Source organism: Haliotis rufescens, unplaced genomic scaffold, assembly GCF_023055435.1.
Source record: "Haliotis rufescens isolate VD_foot unplaced genomic scaffold, xgHalRufe1.0.p SCAF_18, whole genome shotgun sequence".
NCBI lineage: Eukaryota > Metazoa > Mollusca > Gastropoda > Lepetellida > Haliotidae > Haliotis > Haliotis rufescens.
This window is the reverse complement of record NW_025963868.1, coordinates 3,147,883-3,160,161: the sequence shown is the minus strand read 5'-3', so window position 1 is coordinate 3,160,161 and position 12,279 is coordinate 3,147,883. Positions and strand designations below refer to the sequence as shown.

At 40.1% G+C, this 12,279-nt stretch overlaps 1 long non-coding RNA gene across 1 annotated transcript; it reads left to right on the top strand.

Annotated features, from left to right (window-relative positions):
- Positions 1–9,867: 9,867 nt before the first annotated feature.
- Positions 9,868–11,921, top strand: LOC124116863. The gene is made up of 3 exons (XR_007221805.1): positions 9,868–9,951; positions 11,648–11,669; positions 11,866–11,921. It is a non-coding gene; the product is annotated as an uncharacterized LOC124116863 (long non-coding RNA).
- The last annotated feature ends 358 nt before the right edge of the window (positions 11,922–12,279 follow it).

The following is a 12,279-nucleotide window of genomic DNA, read 5'->3' as shown; positions in this document are numbered from 1 at the left end:
TAGAAAGTCCTTCAACTTTGCTCAGAAGTGTTCCAGTGAAAAATGAAAAATATAATAGCGGTAGAACGGAATCTTTCTCGTCATTACAATATAAAAAATTGAAGCGTGGTATTATTTCAGACCTCAAAATTTCTATATTAGATGTAAAACATCAACCTGTACATATAGGATACTTAAGTGTAACACTCCATATTAAAAATAATGGTTGATGCATCAGGCCCTGGAACAGTAAGACAATGTAATACAATTGCGCTTTCCGATCTCGGAGACACAGAAGGTTTGATAAACCCAGTTACAATGGTAAGTTATACGCTTTACACTTACACGATAATGTATACAAGCGGAAAGAAGTCACATTCACGGGTAATCTAGGAGATTTAAGCGATGTCGATGTTAGTAGACTCCTTAAAAACACTTCGTACAATATTACTCGCAACGATGATAATAAATGGACTATGGTCGAAGCAAACATCGAGTGGCTACTGAATATCGTCATTATCCCACCTTATGTGATGATGGGTAAGGGACATAATTTAACTAAGATAATAAATAGTGGCATCGTACTCGCGGCTTATCCCGTCAAAACGAAAAAGTGTGTTGGTTACTCCCCTGCCAGAAAACCCAGGTCATATGTTATATAGTCGTCCGTCCTTAAAAAACATTAGTTTAAATTTGGTTACTGAATTCGAAGATATTAAAGTTAACCTGAGTGCAATACCTAATATTTCTACGCTTATTATTGAAGTCTTGTTCGGAGATGTACCGGTAGATGCCTTCGAAATATTACCAGGTCTATCGATTAAATGGCTCAAGAATCACGAGCGTCAACGTTGCAGTATTATTCATATCGGAGCATCGCCCGTTGCAACCCTCGAGGGGGTCCAAATTATTAAAAGTGGTAGTATTTCTCTTTCTAAGATATTCTTGCCGTATAATATACATTTAATAAGGTTGATGTATAGTCTCAAAACATTTAAGCAAGACCAATTAAAGACTATTATATGATCGTTATATACACTATGAGTTTATATCCGGCGCTCAATGAAGCATTTGAAAAGATGGAAACTGTTGATGGATTTCGATTACATCAAATAAGCGACATAAAACATCGAATAGAGAAGGATAGGGAGTTGAGACTTGGATTGTATAAAAGGTATCGCAGAGCCGTGAATGCTCTGGACGGAGTTCACACCACTCTTATAGTATCTGGCATGGGACTCGGTGTAGCGGGTATCGGTTTACTATCAACTATAATCGCCGTGCCTATCGTGCTCGGCATGGAAATAACCGCTGGAGTATCGGGACTGGCAGGAATAGCGATAAAATTCATTTCTCGTAGGTTACAAAAGAAAGCATTAAAACACGATAGTATTCGGATACTCGCCGAAGCAAAGTTGAACAGCATTGAGGATCATATTTCGACAGCAATGGCCGATAGTAAGATATCCGAGGATGAGTTTCGTTTAGTGCTGTCGGAACTCACCAAATACAACGAAATGAAGCAGGAGATTCGATCAAAATCTCGTAAGACCAGTGGTATTAGCGAAGACGAGAAAAAAAAGTTCATAGAAGAGGGGGGGCAACAAGCTCGTCAATTATTCCGTGCCAAAACCAAAGAACTGGTTGGAGATTCAAAATAGATTGCTTACTATCGTGTGATTACATTTAGACAAATGCTAACATAAATATATAATAATGGAGAAAGCTATTCAATGGAAAGAATTACCACAAGGTTTTTATTATATCAGTGATGCCAAACCAACCAAATACGGTTATCAATTGTTTCTTATCAATTTACAAAAAGAGTGTAGTTATATAGTCTGGTCTCCTAGTAAAATGAACGAAGAACTTAATAAAAATGTTGAATATCGCTTTATCGATAAAAATAATGAAGAATATTTTTATTACCATTTAGGCTCATCTAAAGCAATGATTGGCCCCAGGTATTGGTGAGCTAGAGCCAATCTCATGACTATCGTTAAATCGCATCATCATTTACGCATAAAAAATCCCCCCTGTAGTAGCAGTATAGGTATATAAATCCAGCTCCAGTGGAAGTGGTCCAGAACCCCTATTACCTATACTACTGCTTACAACATCAGAAGCGTCTGGACAGATGACATCCGAATTAGCTTCTGGCAGTGATGTAATGCCAAGGCATCACTACGTCGGTGTTGGGATCTCAGCCAAGCGATAGCTCCCGTGGAAGCCAGTTTGCGATGAAACATATGTACGGTATGTCACAGCAATGAGACCAAGGCGTGGCAGGCCTTACAAAAACCGACACCTTGATAAGGTAGTCTCATTACATTTATTGCATTATTTAATAGATTCAAATCTGCTCCTCTCATCAGTAGAGAATTCCATACTATAACAGGAAGGTGAAAGCAAGGCGTCTTGTGAAGGCTGTGACCCTAACAACTGACCAAAGGTGGTAAAGATTCGGGTGGGCTAGACAACACCATGAACGGGCTGTGCGCCATGGACCTTACATCGTGTTTACAGACGAATCAAGTTTTTGCAACCGATTCACAGATGGCTGAAAACGTTGTCGGACGTAGCATCGAGCGGTTGCAACGATTCGCCATGATCGGTATTTGGGGGGTAGTGTCATGTTGTGGGGTGGTATTACATTTGACAGGCGCACTAAATTGGTTATTGAGAATGGACTTTTAACTAGGCAGCGATATGTTGACGAAAGTGTGCGTCCTGCTGTTGTTTCAATTGCTAGAATTATCTGTAGACATTCTGAACTGCAAGATAACAATACAAGACCACGTCGTACCCAGGTCGTCACCGATTATCTCCGACGAGATGTCATACGGACATTGGACTGGCCTGCTGTGTCCCCTGACATGTCCCCAATAGGACATCTGTGGGATGTTGTCGGCACGGAGAGTGTACAACAGAGATCTAGCACCCGTCAACGTGGCCCAGCTTGGGATAGCTCTTCAGGCGGAATGACGGGCAATATCAAGGACAAACATACACGATATAATTAACACTATGCAATCAAGGGGTCGTGCCTGTATCGCCAAACAAATGACAGAACATAGACGCCAGCATAATTGATGCCAATTTGGACATGCGAATGTTTTGCACATAAAAAGTAATGATGGGAAAAAGAAAGCTAGAGAAAATAATCCCTGCTGTATAATTAAGATTAAACCACAAGCAGACACTTTCAGTGGTGAATTTCCCTTGAAATCACAGCCACCTATTTCTAGTGTCACTGGTTCTATATTGTTGCCGACATTACCACCGCTATTGTCATCTGCACTATATTGGCGATGTGAAACCAATAGCTGCATTCACACCTTGTTTTGACGTGCATTGGAGTAAGGCGTGAACAATAGAGAGTTGATACAGTCCAACACAGTGACTTCACCTTATCAGAATCAGAAAGTATTATCCTGAAAAACAACACGATCCTGGCTCAGATAACAGAAAACAGACGTCAGCATAATCAGTATTCATCTGGATACACGCACACCTTGTGTTTAAACATTAATGATGGGGAAAAGAAAGAAAGGAGGAGAAAGAGAAAAATAATCTGTGCTTCATGATTTGGATTAAAACTTCCAGCAGACACTTTCAGTCCTAAAAACCACATGTGTCTACTGGGTTGTCCCCCTTTACATGGAGGGTACATCTCCCTTGAGTTAAGCAGCCATCCAGTTTTAGTGTCACTGGCTCTGCATTAGTGCCACCAGTTATAAATCTGTTGAAGATGTGTTCACTACTAAGATGACCTGCACTATATTGGTGATGTGATATCATAGTTACACTTACACCTTGTTTGGGAGTGCATTAGAGTAATATACAATACTAAAGGAGCTCCTGTGTAATACCAATTTTATGAAACGAGTGAATAGTTGTGGTATCTGACTCGCTTTCGCTCGTCAGATACCACAACTATTTACTCGTTTCATAAAATTGGTTTTACACGGGAGCGAGTTTAGTATTTTATTTATTACTTGTCATTTTTAACGTTTTTAGAATTATACTGTTGAGTGTGAATAGGCTGACAGCTACACGATCCACGGCATAATCCAATTAAGCCTAACACAGTAATATTTCAAACACGTCAAAAGTTGAAACGTATGAATTTAATACCATACAACGGTCCATCTTTAGAATTCAGGCGTCCGTTCCACAAAATTATCGTAGCGTTAAGGTTATCGCAACTCACATACTTTAACTTAGACCAACGACTGTCGTTGCGCTACAGTACGATCGCCTTGTGGAACGGGGCCTTGCAACTCAAAGTTTACAATCACGTCACAATACCCGATGACGTAATTTGTTGAATTTTGTTGCAAGATCCTTCGGCGAAACAATGCCATGTGACGTCAGCCTAGCAACAAGGTTGCTTGGGTCATCGAGTGTGCGTAAGCTCCTCTCAGTGATCTATCATCTCCACACGCAATGTCGTTGAATAAGCCAAGGGATGTTGAGAGCTTTCAATATTTGTTCGTGAAACGTGTTCCGAGAGTGCATAAGCACGCCTTTTGGTATTACACAATGTGTAATACAGCTGTATGTTTATTAAACGGGTGATCTCTTCACGGGCAAGTAATAAATTAAGCGAAGACAATAGAGGGCTTATAGAGTCATAGTATTTAGATACATATGTATACCAAACCCGACAGCATTTAGAGGCCTGGTGCCAAGTTAGTTGCATCACAATACAGCATTCAATATTCATCCATACAAGAATAGCTACACTCGGCCTATTCACTACTGTTTGAGTAAACAAGGAGATAATTAATTCAATACGGAAATAATCAAGTGAAACTATTTTGTGACACATCACTCTCATAGTCAGAAGCTGAAATCTGTCAGTATCAATTGAACGCCATGGCGGCTATGTTCTCGTTTTACGTTGTGGCGGGAGGACTGTATGGGTGTGGTATGTATCTGTCTTCGTCAACAGAACTTGGCATTATATATAGTTGTTTTTATGTTTTATGTCTGTCAACTGTCAATATTCATTAATTAATGAGTTTCTATGATGAGTATTTGTTTTATGAGCAGGTCTGGCCTCCGTGACAACTGACTACCCACACACTGTTACACGTGTTGGCTACGATGTTAACATGACCATGAACCCAGCTCATGTCAGCTACCTATATTACGTATGGAGGAATGGTTCGGAAGCTGACAGACTGTTTGTGGTTATACCTAGGTCACACTATGTATGGGTACTCAACAGCAGGCACACCGGCTACACGACCAGGATCAGATACACAGGGGAGGACTCACCATCACAGATCGCACAGCTGAGGTTTACCATCTACAATGTTACTGTTCAGGACGCTGGTACTTACTACTGTCAAGGAAGCAAAAAGCAGATAATTCCCGGATGTAGGCAGGTCCTCGTTGTGTCACGTAAGTATTATGTGGGATTAACAGAATACTTGTTAGGAAATGAATGCGTATAAAACTACATAGCTGTTATGAAAACAAAACATTAAAAAATATCGCTGGAACGCTTGTATTGTCATTAGCAGCAGACCTCTTGAGTTTTAGAGGAAGTAAAACCTTTAATAAGGACAGGAGCGGGACACTACTTTGTTATGGGCCAGGAGAGTGTAGGTATTCGGCAAGGCGACGTCATTGACGTCACATTTATAACCTGTGCAGTTTTTACCCAGATAATGTAACATGGGGACTATCGCTATCCTTTGGAATTTAGGATTTCAAAATCTCCTGCCATCGATTACAAATTAAATTCCAAGACATAGCATGATGAAGAAAAAACCCGAAAATATATATATTACTTTCACTCATCAGACATTTGAACTGGATCTCGACAATTTAATTTGCGTTATGTTATAACATTGGAAAACCGACAACATTTGGGGAAATAAAGTCAACGTGTTGCATATGATAAGATATAGAGATGGCGTGGTTCAAATATTGCAATAATATAATTGTCGAGACATGGTGGGGTAGCCTAGTTGTTAAAGCGTTCGCTCGTCACGCCGAAGGTGAGGTGAGGGGAAATTTGGTTTAACGTCGCGTCTAAGATTATTGCTCTTATGTAGCGACGTACATGCACGTGAGCTTGTGTGTATGTGTGGCTGCTTGTACTAGTCCGGACTGATGCCGATTTATAGTGCTAGCACAAAGAGATACCGTGCCGTACATACCCCACTCAGACACAGTATACTGACTCCGAGCCGACCAGTCCTTGTTTTACCCCCTTTATGCTTGTAACAAAGTGCACCAAGGGTAATATGGCTAAATAAAATCTTAATTCCTAATAAGAGAAGACACGATAACATATACTAATAATTGTACGTATATTATGATATAGAACTAGCATGACTGCACATGTGGGTAGTCGAGATTAATTAAGATTACCGTATTCGACGTAATAAGCGCCCCGCTCTAATAAGCGCCCACGGCGATATTTGCTAATATATTGGCTAGTGAACAATCCCAATTGGCATCCCTTCCGATTGAGCAATGTACACAAGACTTATTTTTTCGCGAATAAGACGCACTCGTGTGTTATATGCGCCCTAAAGTATGGGCAATTAATACATAAACATTTCAGGCTGTCAGCATAAACCAAGAAATTTATCTCTCAACTCCGTTTTTTTTTTCACCAAAATAATATTCTAATAAGAGCCCCCTATTTCTAATTTTGAGAGCGCCCTGGGCGCTTATTACGTCGAATACGGTATATCAGGCCGCTGTGTACCTTAAAAGTTATTAATATGTTAACTGTGGATGTAGCAGGTGATAACAGATAAATTAAATAGATAGCATAGTACAAGGCATTGCAGTTCCTGTCGTGGTCCCATCTAATCAAGACAAGTTCTCAGTCTCAGGTGGTCCAGGGAAGACTACGTTGGGAATAAAAACACCCTGCAGTTTCTGAAGTCGTCTCCTTGTTGCTTCTTGACAGTGTTATGTGCTGAGCGTCAGACAGGGTAACAACAAGTACCATCTTTTAACGTCTTGTGGTATAACACGGCCGGGAATCGAACCCCGGACTTTACACTCTCCGGGCGGACGTTCTACATCACTAGTCCACGGAGGCGGTCCGTCACGCCGAAGACCCGGTTCTATCCCCTCGTGGGTACAATGTGTGAAGCCAATTTCTGGTGTTGCTCGCCTTGATATTGCTGGAATATTGCTAAAAGCGACATAGAATCATACTCACTCACTCACTTACTTACTCTATGTTCTTGATATATACAGTGATGCAATATTATGGCCTTGATTTAATTTTGAAAGATCAATATATTTAACAGAGAAGCCGACCACACCTTCCATCACAGGACCTGCCTCAGCTGTATCAGGTGAGAATGTCACCCTGACATGCTCCTCCTCCTCCCGGAGTCTGCCCCCGGACCACCCCCCACTGAACATGACCTACACCTGGAGGAGGAACAGGACCCTGCTAGAATCTGGTGATGGGTCTCACACAGGCGGAGATGTCCTGACAATAACCCACATCAGCAGAGAGAACCAGGGAGACATCTACACCTGGAGGAGGAACAGGACCATGCTAGTATCTGGTGATAGGCCAAATATAGGCGGAGATGTCCTGACAATAACCCACATCAGCAGAGAGAACCAGGGAGACATCTACACCTGCCAGGCTGTGGAGGAGGGGCTGGAGTCTGACTGGAGTCCCGGACATGTACTGGAGGTTCACTGTGAGTAAGAACTTACCTTGTTTAAGGTATGAGAACGGAGTATACCTTGTCTTTGCAACTGTGGTCCTGAACGACAGCTTTGTAACAGCTGTATTTGTTGAAGTCTTGTGTATTGTCTACTGAGAACGTTTATGTTCTGAATAATTATTATGAAAATATATTGGCGGGTCGGATCGGAATTAAAGGCACCATAGCCAAATCAGTCATGCAAGGTTTCAGCTTCATAGGCCTTTTCAAAGGGAATTCGAAATGAATGATGACTACAAAAAGTTCACAGCAGTCATTTACCAACCAAATACCCCACATAGATACAGTATACTGACACGACCAGTCCTTTTTAAAGCCCCTTAATGCCGAGCGCCAGACAGGGTAACAACAAGCACCATCTTTTAACGGCTCTTGGTATGACGCAGCCGGTGATCGAACCCCGGACCTTCCGCTCTCCGGGCGGGCGCTCTACCGCTAGACCAAGGAAGCGGTCTTTTAGAATGGAACTGTTTTAAGAAGCATTCGTTTTACGGTACTGATTTCAAATACTGATAGTTTACAATATGACATACAAATGTACTGTTGTTCCCAGAATATCTAGAGCACGTGTTTAAATTCTGTTTGTTCTAAAATGATTTCTTGGTGGCTTAGTTCCCCTACTAAAGCGTCGATTCTACAGGGCGAAGAGGTGAAACTTTAAAACTAGACCTTACATTGTTGTCTCCCATCAACTTTTCATTTGCCTTCTCATTTATGTAAACTATCCATTGTAAACGTTATACTGCGAGGTATTGATTTGGATGTCTCACCTTTCTTTACGGTATACAACGATCATGCCGGATTAACACATCATATATGAGATCATTAGCAATGTGTCTGAATAGATCTCTTACCTTATCTTTACTTGCCATTTGTGCTCTACTCTCATTTTTTCTCTCGCCCCGTTTACTTCTGTTTCAAAGCAACACTTTGCATTCCTTGTCTGAGAATACTTTCTGCTTGAATACACTTTACCTGAAAGAATTCCTTGCAGGTATCATAAAATATGAACGTTATTTGCATTGTTGCTAATCACCCACAGATGATCCCTTTTTTGTAAAATTGCGTGAAGTTATATTATGGGTTTCGGTAATCTGTTGTCCGTAGGTCCGTCCGTCTGTTTAAGGAAACCTTTTTTTCTTCAAATTTATTACAAACATAAACTGCACGTGTACATATAAGTATTCTCACATAAACGTTACAGAAACAAACTGCACATTTGTCTCTCAGAAATAATTTTGTACAGGTTTTTGATCAGTTATTGCGTGCAGTGGCATTTTCCATTGTTGCCTGGCGATACAATGTAGACTTACTGAGCACTTCACACATTCCAGATGGACCTGACCAGATACAATTTAACGGCTCTAGTGACAGGTTAACGGCAGAAGAAGGGAAACCTATCACGGTGACATGTTCTGCTGACTGTAACCCCGCCTGCACTGTGACCTGGTGGGACACACCCAGACAGAGGGTGATCACGGGACAGAGGGAGGCTGTGTTGTATATACCAGCTGTAGACAGATCTGTGTCTGGGCAGTACACGTGTCACGTCAACAACATACATGGGAATACATCACGGAACCTAACGCTTGAAGTTTTCTGTAAGACTTTCCCAACATTGCTGATGATAGACTTTAGTAACTGAATATGTAACATGCCAGTATTGATTTGGATGAAACATATAACAGACTGATGACATTTCAATTCATCTTGCTTGAATACTCAGATATTTAAAATAATACATTATTACAACCCATTGATTGAGTATGTTACGTGTCGATTCCCAAATTGAAAGAATATGTGTACCCAGAAATATGTACGTGAAAGAACTTGAAACCAACAAACAACTAACAAATGTTATACAATGTAATTCCATGACATGACAATGACAATGACAATAATAATAAGCACCTCGCCGCAACGGAGATAGTCATTGGCAAGGAATCCAGGGTGAAAAGTAATCTTGAAATATAAGCGGGTCCCTGCGTCATCTCAGCTCTGGTATGAATATTCCAGCCAGCCATGTTAAATACAGAACACCTGGCACTTCAAGAGGTTATCTTTCAAAACACAAACACGATTATAATCATGATAAACTACATGTTTTCCATTTTGAATGTTCCAGCACGTGAGGTTACTGAGGCTAGCAACGTTTTCCTCGTCCCTGTAGCTGCTGTCTGTTCTGTCCTGATCGTCGTCATCGCTGTGGTCGTCATAGTTGTTGTTTGTAGAAAACAGACACGTAAAGGTAAGACTGCGGTGTGAGAGTGATTGAGTACAACGCGAGAGTCACATTAACTATTCTACCATGACGTTTTAGAATCATCAATTCTTATTGGTCCGCAGGCGGTATCGAATCTAAGTTAGACCATGACAGTGCAGAAAACCGCAAAAGAAAATACTTATTCAGAAGCACTTCTTTCTCACTTTCGTTTGGCAAATTCAAATATTGATCTTTCTTCATTCACCTTGCTGAATAACGTATTGCGGTTCCTACAGTATTTCCAGCAAGTCTGTCAGTGTTCCGTCGGAAATCTTGACAAACAAATACTGAGAGAGTGTAAAGTGATATTCCGTTCGGTTCGAATGAAATTTACAGGTATCAAATCTTCGTTCGAAATCTCTGCATTAAAAACAGAATTCGTTTGTCTCGTAATTGAACATGGGGATATTAGATGCGTGCACATCGAATTTAACCAGGCTGTGTGGGTCGTTGTTCAAATTATTGACCACTGGTGTGTGGTTTACAAGATATCAGAAGCCGGCCCTCAGTCACATTAACTACGCATGAGAAGTGGGTTAATTTACACGACTGAAACAACTGCAAATTCCACACAAGCTAGTCCTTGAAAGTCCTTCATGGAGTATAAATGTAATCACATTATGCGATGTGTGAGGGTAGTTCAGTGAATCGTCACGCGGAAATAGTTGTCACGATAGAATATCAATGTAAACACTTTCAAATGAATGGTGATAAAATAACTGCTAGTTCAGCACAATGCATAACGAAAACAGAATGTTATTGAATAATTGTATGAGCTTGCTTTTTACCTCAGAAAGTGTTTCATCCTAACAAGTAATATATGATATGATCAGCTTGTGTTATTTAAATAAGTGGATCTATCCTACAGCTCATTAGTTAATTTTGCTTGTGTTTGAATTTTGATTAAATGTAAAGACGTCCTTGATTGTCATTATTAGTAATCATCAAGGATCAAAACCAAGACTGTGTGAGGAAAGGGAATCTGTGACCAGCGTCAAATGGATGAGTTTCATATCCTTTCAGAGACACTACAACTGAGATCCTATAAATGACCTTACTCTCTTATAACTACAGTGTTTCAGAAGATTTGGTGAAAGTGGGATAAATATGAATTAAGCATATTTGAAAACTTCGATAATGTGAATAAAAAGGCAACTGGGGTGGTTTCTATTTGAAAATATCTTCCTTCTCTGTGTCTCTATTCAAATCAACAGAGCATGATTTCATCGCTCTTACAAAACCGACACTGTTGATAAACAGAAAGACTGTATGAAGTATGATTCATATCATTCAGTGGTAGTTTTGTCACTTTTTCTATGACTTTGCTGTAAACATGTGACGTTAGATAGAATACATGGAATTGTGGACATGTTATGGCAATCTCAAGGACAAAACCCTCTTTGTCGTTATGATGAGAAAGATAACACAACGCCTATAACATTTTTCATTGCTTTGTTTCTCTGTCGTGATCTTGTTACTTTGAAGAAAAGTACAGCATTGATGGACCAACAACTTCAAAGTCGACAGTTGTACTGCCTTCATGACAATAGTAATACTTCCTTGATGCTTTTCCTCAATCTTGGGTAAACAGTCACATATCGTTGTGCAAAGTTCGTGTAGCTATCACATTTCATCTTACATTTTGTATACATGATTATCAACACAAAATTATATATTTCAGGGAGGGGATACTTTCATAACCGGTGAGTACCTGCTATCCATCAAGGCAAACGGGTAAATCTGAAACAGAGTAATTCGACCTTGCATGACTATAAAACCAAACTATCTATGTCATTTAGAGTACAATCTAAACTGATAGTGTTTCACAAATTATCTTGTGACGAGTTTGCCTTGATTAGTTTCTTCTTTTTCAATCACTTCCAACATCCTTTACATCAGCGTGGTCACGTATACCCGGGACACAGAAACAGACGGGAGCTACCAGGAAATAGAAGGTTGGTTTTGTTAGTCATCATTAGTATTTCAAACGCCATATGAATTAATTCCCATGATGTTTCTTTAATGTTACAAGGGTCGTCTTGAATCATTACAGTTCTTGCTTATATACGTAGTTGATTTGGAAAGCTGTAAACAAACATACCCTTAAGTAATAACTAAACACATACCATTATTTGGTATCTGCAGTCAAGTTGTGACTTCTGAGAAACGTTTAGCACTGATGGACCTTTATTTTTATTATATCAGTGCAGTGTCCATTAAACTTCTAAACCTCTAAAACGTGTAAAAAGAATACAAGAATATCAGTGTGCAAAATTCAAACTAGTTAACAACATTTTAATGGTATGCAATGAT